At 30.7% G+C, this 8,094-nt stretch overlaps 1 long non-coding RNA gene across 3 annotated transcripts; it reads left to right on the forward strand.

The window, feature by feature from the left end:
- The first annotated feature begins 1,775 nt into the window (after nt 1–1,775).
- Nucleotides 1,776–7,856, forward strand: LOC107920553 (uncharacterized). 3 transcript variants are annotated; one of them, XR_001690675.2, is made up of 5 exons: nt 1,776–1,990; nt 2,202–2,228; nt 4,472–6,158; nt 6,247–7,227; nt 7,303–7,856. It is a non-coding gene; the product is annotated as an uncharacterized lncRNA (long non-coding RNA). The 3 variants fall into 3 exon arrangements; XR_005923289.1 differs by having other exon boundaries at nt 4,472–5,837; nt 5,934–7,227; XR_001690674.2 differs by having other exon boundaries at nt 4,472–7,227.
- Nucleotides 7,857–8,094: the final 238 nt, after the last annotated feature.

The raw sequence follows: 8,094 nt of genomic DNA on the forward strand, positions 1-8,094 counted from the left end.
TTTAAGATTCATTTAAAGCTTCTCAATTATTGTATATCAGCAAAATCGAATATATACTCAAATCTTCGTAGCAAACATACATTCAGATAATATATATATATATAATTCATACAATTAAATTCTACTTATAGAACTCAAAAAATACATTCGGCTAACATATTTATATAATTTATAAAATTTGTTTCAACTCATAGAACTCAAAACATACACTGGCTAACATATTTATATTTCATACAATTAGTTTCAACTTATCAAACTTAAAACATACATTCGGCTAACATATTTATATAATTCATAAAATTAAATTCAGCTTATAGTAAATATATATATATTCTAATTTAATGACATTTATTTGCTATTGACTTAACTCGGACGGTGAAAATCGGAACAGGGCGATTAATCGATGACTTTGGTTTTTCCTCGATCCAACTCCGATTTCTTTGGTTCTTAATCTAAATATATTCAAAATAAACTATTTTAAATATAATTCCATTCAATTTAGTCCAAAAACACATAAATGGGCAAATTACCATTTTGCCCCTAACATTTACACTTTTTGCAATTTAGTCCCTATTGCATAAAACACAAAATACACAAAATTTTCACACACTATGCTAGGGATGAATGTTCCTTGTACACATACAATTCCAAGCATTTCCTTTATTTTTCATTTTAGTCCCTCAAAAATTTATTTTCACAATTTAGCCCTAATTACTCAAATTCACCAAAAATTCAAAAACAAAACATATTAATCTAACACATATATTTCATATTTCACCTACTAAAATCATAAAACTCAAACATTCATCAATGGCACATTTCAAAATCATCAACAATTCACAAAATTAAGACATGAGTTTTGAAGTATTCAAAGCATCGATCTCAAAAACGTAAAAAATATCAAAAACAGAGCTAAAACTCACCTTGAATCAAGTTTAGAAATGGTCAAACCCTAACTTTGTTTTCTTTATTTTTCTTTTGTTCACATTCGGCTTTGAAGGAAGATGACAACATTGATTTTAAATTTTTGTTTTATTTTAACATATATTAATCATTTGTTGTTTTACTAATTTAACCTTTATTAATTAAATTATAAAACATATAATATAAGGAAAATGTTGACCATTGCCGCCCACTATCATCTAAATGGCCTAATTTCCATATAAAACCCCCACTTTAAAAAGACAACAACAGTTAAGCACTTTCATATTTAACCCTCAAATTTTCACTTTACGCGATTAAGTCATTTTCTCAAATTAAGCACACAAACAATAAAATTAATTTGCCAAAATTTCAAACATGAAAATTCACACATAATTAACCCAAAAAATGATATTAAAATATTTTTTCAACTCAGATTTCTGGTCCTGAAACCACTATACTCGATTAGGGTCGAAATCGGATTGTTACAATAGGGGGCATGAGGAAGACGTTCGATGTGGTCGAGGGACGCATAGACGAATTAAGGAAGTATTCTAGGGACTTTGTGATGATGTCTCTCAATTCCAATATGGAAAATGTGCAAGAATTTTTGAATTCCACTAGGAATAAGCTAGCGAAGAGGAATGATGCTCTCAAGGCCATGGTGATGACTTTGAAGGAGGAAGCAATGACCAAGATGAAAGCTTACCTTGTGTTGAGCAATCGTGGGGAATGAAGTGTCGAGTGCAACACTTACAACATGTTTGGTTGGGGGAATAGGAATGCATTCCCCCAATTCGATGGGCCCACCACCAAACCAATGTTTGGTTGGCTGTAATACCATTATAGCCTGAATCCATTTAGGCCCTATTACATGAAAAGGCTGTAATAGCCATTCATTGTCCACAGATCTGATTAGCTATTCCATCCGGCTTTCTTTTTCCCATTTTCCAATTTTTTGCCCTCCTTCATCTTCTCCTTCACTTTATTGCCAACCATCTCTGTTTCCCTTCCTTTCCAACCATCTTCTCCTTCTGTAACTTTCTTTCCTTCTGTTCCCATATTCCAGGTAATTTATTTTTTCCTTCTTTGATTTTTCCTTCATCAACGTTTCTCTTCTGTACTTTAGAAACTGAAGTAAAGGCAAAAAAAAATGGAGAAAATGATGACAAAAAAATTTACTGGAAATGTTAGGCAGTGTTTCTTTTCTTCATTTTATCAGTTTCGAAATTTTTAACTCTTTGCTTAAAACCCATTTCTTGGGTTTTATTGTTTTTCAGGGTTTCTAAAAAGAAGAAATTTTTGAGGTAATATGCTTTGTACCCTTTTACTCCTACTTCTTGTTTTAAACCCTTTCTTGCACGTGATATTTGCTGAGACATTTATGCATGTCTATGGTCTTGCATTTTCTTTGTCCATCTTGCCGAAGTAGAGAGTTCCTTGTGTAGTTGACCTTTATTAAGGTGAGTCTTTTCATATTCCAGATATAAGAGGAAAAAAATCACCCAATCTCTTTGATGTTTACTCGACATGTTGACTTTGTGAAGTTAGGTGGCTAAAATTTCTTGTTTTTGGCTGTTGATTCTCATCATTATGGTTCAGGCTACTAGTTCATTAACAATATATATATTAACATAAATGTAGTTTCATGCATGAGTAGATATTGCTGTAATTGGAATTTTGATTTTATGTATCTGCATTCTCTCCTTGTTAGCATCGCGTATTACTCTTCCCTTGCCCAGTAATGATGGGTTAAGCAGATCTCAGTGATGCTTATATTAAAAGATGAGAGTTTTGTTAGTCTCTCTCAACTGCTGATTCTAGTTCTTGGAGTTTGGGAACTCCTAAATTTCCATATTTCCTTTTATCTGGCTTTGCAATTGCATGTAAATCTGTTGTTGAAGTTTTCAATTGGAAATGGTTTTTGTATTTTTCTTGAATGATCTGTTTATATTGTGCTCTGGATTTAAAAAGAAAAGAGAAGAAAAAATTATCCAATTTACTTTTATTGAAGTTAGCTTTGCAAATTGTCCATAAAGCATGAAGTTTAGAGGATGGATACTAAATCACAAGGGCCAGTTTCTTTTATTATTATTATTTTCTTGAAGGAATGTTCGATTTCATTCTTGCATAAACAAGTAATAAAATTAAATGGGGGAAACAATTGATTCTTCTTGGAGGATATGAAATCCCACCATGTAAACATCATACTTGAGATATTTGGGAAATGAGGGGAAAATTTTGGGACTTTTTGAGTAACATCATGTGATGGTATCCCAGGGTTCGCAACCCAATCAGTTGCTCTCTATTAACATTCACCACTCCAAGAGACCCTTTAATATCATTAGTGATAGCTTTTCCTTTTTCCCCTGCATCTTGTGGTCTTTTTTTTTTGTAATATTATTCCCCTTATCATTATACTTATTGGATGTTATTACAACAATTTTGTCTTATAGTTTAAAGCGAGAGACATGGAGGAAAATGCTTTACTATTAGACTGAAATGTATTCATTTAATACCTTGTTTTGCAATTTTGCTTTCTTTTATCATTTGGAGCTTTAATATTAGACTGAAATGTTTTCATTTAATGCCTATGTAAAGTTTGAAATTTTAAGTATGAAATTGTTGAACTGAATATACTTAAATTTGTTGAGGATATGGACTGGTACTGATTGAAATAATAGGGAATTCGAAGAGGTTAAATGCCAACTTTGGCCTCTGTCCAAATGCTAGACTTTCAGCATTTAATTTCCCTATTTAAAGATGTTTAAACTTGCTAAAAATGCAACAATTGCATATGTTATTTAATTAATTAAATAAATGATACTGAGTTCTTTACCTTTTCTTCCTTGGTTGTTTTATTGCATCTTTATGCTGGTATGAGTGATGGAATTTAGTGAAATTTTTAGTTGTCGAGGGAGCTGCTGAAGCATGTAGTTTGCATGCATGCTGTCTAATTTCTTACCAATTTAGGTGGTCTAATCGATGGTTGTTTATTGTTGTCCAAATAATAATTAAAGATCATCCAAATGATGAGGAAATTAAAATGGTCTGAACAATGTGAAACTAAATTTTTAAATGTTAACTAATGATGTCCAAATGGATATGAATTTATGATGTTAGTAAGCTAAAAAATTAGGTGTTAAATACTACAATTTATGGTGTTTGAAAGTTGTGATTTATGATATTCGAATGTTGTATTTTAAGTTGTTCGGATGTGTTAAAGAGTTGAGTTAATATAATGCCTAATGGTTGTTTATTGTTATTCAAAGCATGATGAAATAAATGTGTTAGGTGTAGTTTAATATATGCCTTGCTGACCCGTAAGGTTGTCCAAAACAAGACAAAATTTAGTTGTCTTTAAGATGTTCGAATGTGGTTGTTCGAATGGTTCTTCAAATTTTCCAAATGTGTCTTTAAGGTGCTCGAAAATGTCATATTAATGTTTTCCATATATGATTTGATATTTTATCATTTGGAGCTTTAATATTTTAACACAAGTCTATTCCATTACTTGTCTTGATAACATCTTTATTATTTACTGATGCAGGTGGACAGACAAGTATCACGTAACGAACATAATCAAATATCTCCACTGCAATGATGATACCATTACTCTTTTCTAGTAATACAGGAAAGACAATATATACATTTTAAACTACATTTACAATTCGGATTTGATGTTTTTTATTTTAAACAATAACATTTGGTTATATTTAATTTTCGATATGTTTTTATTTTTGATATGTTTCATTTAAAACTATTTTAATCTTTTAATATATTATTAAACTATTTTTATTTTCGATATCTTTAATTTATGTTATATTTAATTTTGGTCTTCAAACAATGTTTTATATTACTTATATTGTTTGATTAGAAATTATAATTAACACTATAAAAATTATCTTAGCAAACGAAACAAAAAAAAAAAAGAAAGTAAAATGCTACAAACAAATCATGTTATGGTAAGAATGTAATGTATATGGAGTTTTAGATTTTATTTAAATAAAAATAATAATCAAATATTTTAAAATACATAATTTTTAAGATATTTAATACACTATATTAATCAAATGGGTATTTTTTTAAAATAATTATTAAATGTCAAATGGGTATTTTTTAAAATACATAATTTTGTGCTTTGTAAAGATTCTAAATATGTATTGTTCATTTTTCTTTGATAGTGTGTTATTGCTTCCTCTTCTTCTTTAGCTTGTTTGATTGCTTCCTTCAGCCACAGTTGAGCGTCTTGTATTCACTAAATCACTGTAAGTTCTTTGGCAATTAAATTCTTTAATTTTATTTTACTGTTATTGAAATTAGTATTGGAGAAACATGACCCTTTTACTACGATTTGAAGATATGTAACACTTTAATATCTTGCAGTAATGGCTCGTCTGCCTTTAATAGTACAAAGTGTGAGGCGTAAAAGAATTGGTCTTGCATTGACAATATGGTTGCAAATGTGTACAATTGCAAGTTGGTTCTTACTTACATTGGGTGCCATCCATAGCCTACATACTTATAGATTAAGGATTAGATCCTATATTTTAGATTTTTATGCAAAACGAGATTATATGAAAAGACTTATAAACGCTAGTGACGAGACCTGTATTGAACAAGTTAGGATGAATAAAATTACCTTTTTTAAACTATATGAGATGTTACAAACTTTAGGGGGATTGAAGTCATCAAGGAACATGCTTGTTGATGAGCAAGTGGAAATGTTTTTACATATAATTTCCCATCACCTTAAAAATCGAGTTATCAAGCATTACTTTAATAGGTCCAGAAAAACCGTTAGTAGATCATTTCACAATGTTTTAAATGCTGCCATATGCTTATAAGATGTGTTATTTAAAAAGGCAGAGCCAATTACAGCTAATTCTACAGACCCAAGGTGGAAATGGTTCAAGGTATTGGAGTGAGTTCTATATATAGCTTGTACATAATTTAGTTGATTTAGATTTAAATATAGTATCCTAACTCAAGGTTTTATACATGTGATATAGAATTGCTTAGGTGCTTTAGATGGAACGCACATCAAGATTAGGGTTCCAACAGTTGATAAACCTAGATTTCGAACGCAAAAAGGTGATATAGCAACAAATATGTTAGGTGTTTGTACACCTGATATGTAATTTGTTTATGTTTTTCTTGGTTGGGAAGGTTCTGTTGTTGATGGACAGGTTTTTCGAGATGCTATTAGTAGGAGACATGGACTAAAGTTCCTCATGGTAAAGAGCAAAATTAGAGGACTTTGAATTAATCTTTAAGATCATACTTTTTTGAGGAATTAACCATGACAAATAGTTTTTTTTATAGGTTGTTATTATCTAGTTGATGCTGGATACATAAATTGTGAGGGATTTCTTGCACCTTTTAGAGGACAAAGATATCATTTGAATGAGTGGCGTCAGGGTTACTAGCCAAGTACTCCGGAAGAATTTTTCAATATAAAACATGCTTCAGCACGTAATGTTATTGAAAGATGCTTTGAGATATTAAAACTTAGATGGAGAATACTTAGGAGTCCATCATTCTATCTTGTGAGGGTGCACAATAGAATTATTATTGCATGTTGTTTGCTTCATAATTTGATAGATGACGATGAATCGAATATCGTAAATATTCATCTATCGGATGCATGAGCTACTTGGAGGATGAAACTAGCCAACCAAATGTTCGATGAATGGCAAGCATCTAGAAATTAGTTAGGTTTAGGGTAAAAATAGTAAACGTTAATTTGTTTATGTTATTTCATGTATCTAGTTTGTGAAACTTTGGTGGTTTTTAAATTGTTTTTTGTATTGTACTAGACTTGTTGAATTATAATTTATTTTATTTTGATTCATCATGTGTTATAATTTTATAAAGTGTTGACCTTTTGATTCATGATATTGAACTTAATTTTAATTTGTTTTTTTTCTTAAGATAGTTATGTCAGGTTTTCCAGAATAAAATGTTTCTTCTTAAAATTCTTGAGGAACTAAAATGAAATGGGTTCCAGAAGAAGATGCTGCGTTGGTTTCCTATATGGTCGACTTGCACAATGTTGGAACCTTTAATGCTGATACGAGATCCAAAGCCGGTTATTTAAATGAGTTGGAAAAAATGTTGGAAAAAGTTTTACCCAATGCAATGTTGAAGGCTAAACCTAATATTGAATCAAGGATTATGATACTGAAAAAGGATTGGTCAATCTTTTATGGCATGCTTAATGAAAAAAACAATAGCAGTTTTAGTTGGGATGAACATAGGTAGCTTGTTGTTGCTGAAGATGCGGTGTTGAACTCATATATAAATGTAAGAATTATTTCAAGTCTTTATTATCTTATTTTGACCAAACTTATAACTAATATGAATTCCTCATTTTTATAGAGTCATAAAGAAGCTGGTCAATTCAAACATCGTAGTTTCCCTTAGTATGACCAACTTACTGCCATCTACGCAAAAGATCGAGCCACTGGGAAAGATGCTCAAACAGTCGCTGATATTATTGAAGAAATAAATGTTGAGGATGTAGCTACTACAAATATTCATGAAGAAAGAAATGATTTCTATGGATGCGAAGCTGATGTCTCTTTGGATGACATGGATGTTTTAGCTACAGAACCGCAGCCAGCTAGAAACCAAGGAGGTTCCACATCTTCAAAGAATAGAAAAAAAATTTTGATGAAAGTGATCATATTTCTTCTACTTCATTTCATGATGCTGCCACTTTATTGGCGGAAAACATATGGACCGTTGGCGAACAAATAGTAGGAGTATTACCTCCGAAGTGGTAGTTCAACAAAATTCAGAAATCGCCATTCAAGAAAAAGCTCTAAATTTATATCCAACATTATGTGAAATAGAATGTTTAACTGACGATGAGTGCTATCGAGCATTAAGCAAAATTCCAGATCATCCAACGCAAATACTCATTTTCTTTAGTTTGCCTTCTTCTGTGTGATTAGAATGGGTTAGAAGATTTCTTGCTGACCATTAAAAATCATGGTTGTGTTTATGATATTTTGGCAACTTTTTGTGTTTGTAATATTTGGGATGGTATAATGACATGATATATGTCATTACAATGTTGTAGCTTTTTGATGTTGTGAAATTTTATAACATATGGATTATGACATATAAATTAATGAAATCATCTAACTTTTTGTTAATATATGAATA

This window comes from Gossypium hirsutum, chromosome D13 (genome assembly GCF_007990345.1).
Source record: "Gossypium hirsutum isolate 1008001.06 chromosome D13, Gossypium_hirsutum_v2.1, whole genome shotgun sequence".
NCBI classification, from domain to species: Eukaryota; Viridiplantae; Streptophyta; class Magnoliopsida; order Malvales; family Malvaceae; genus Gossypium; species Gossypium hirsutum.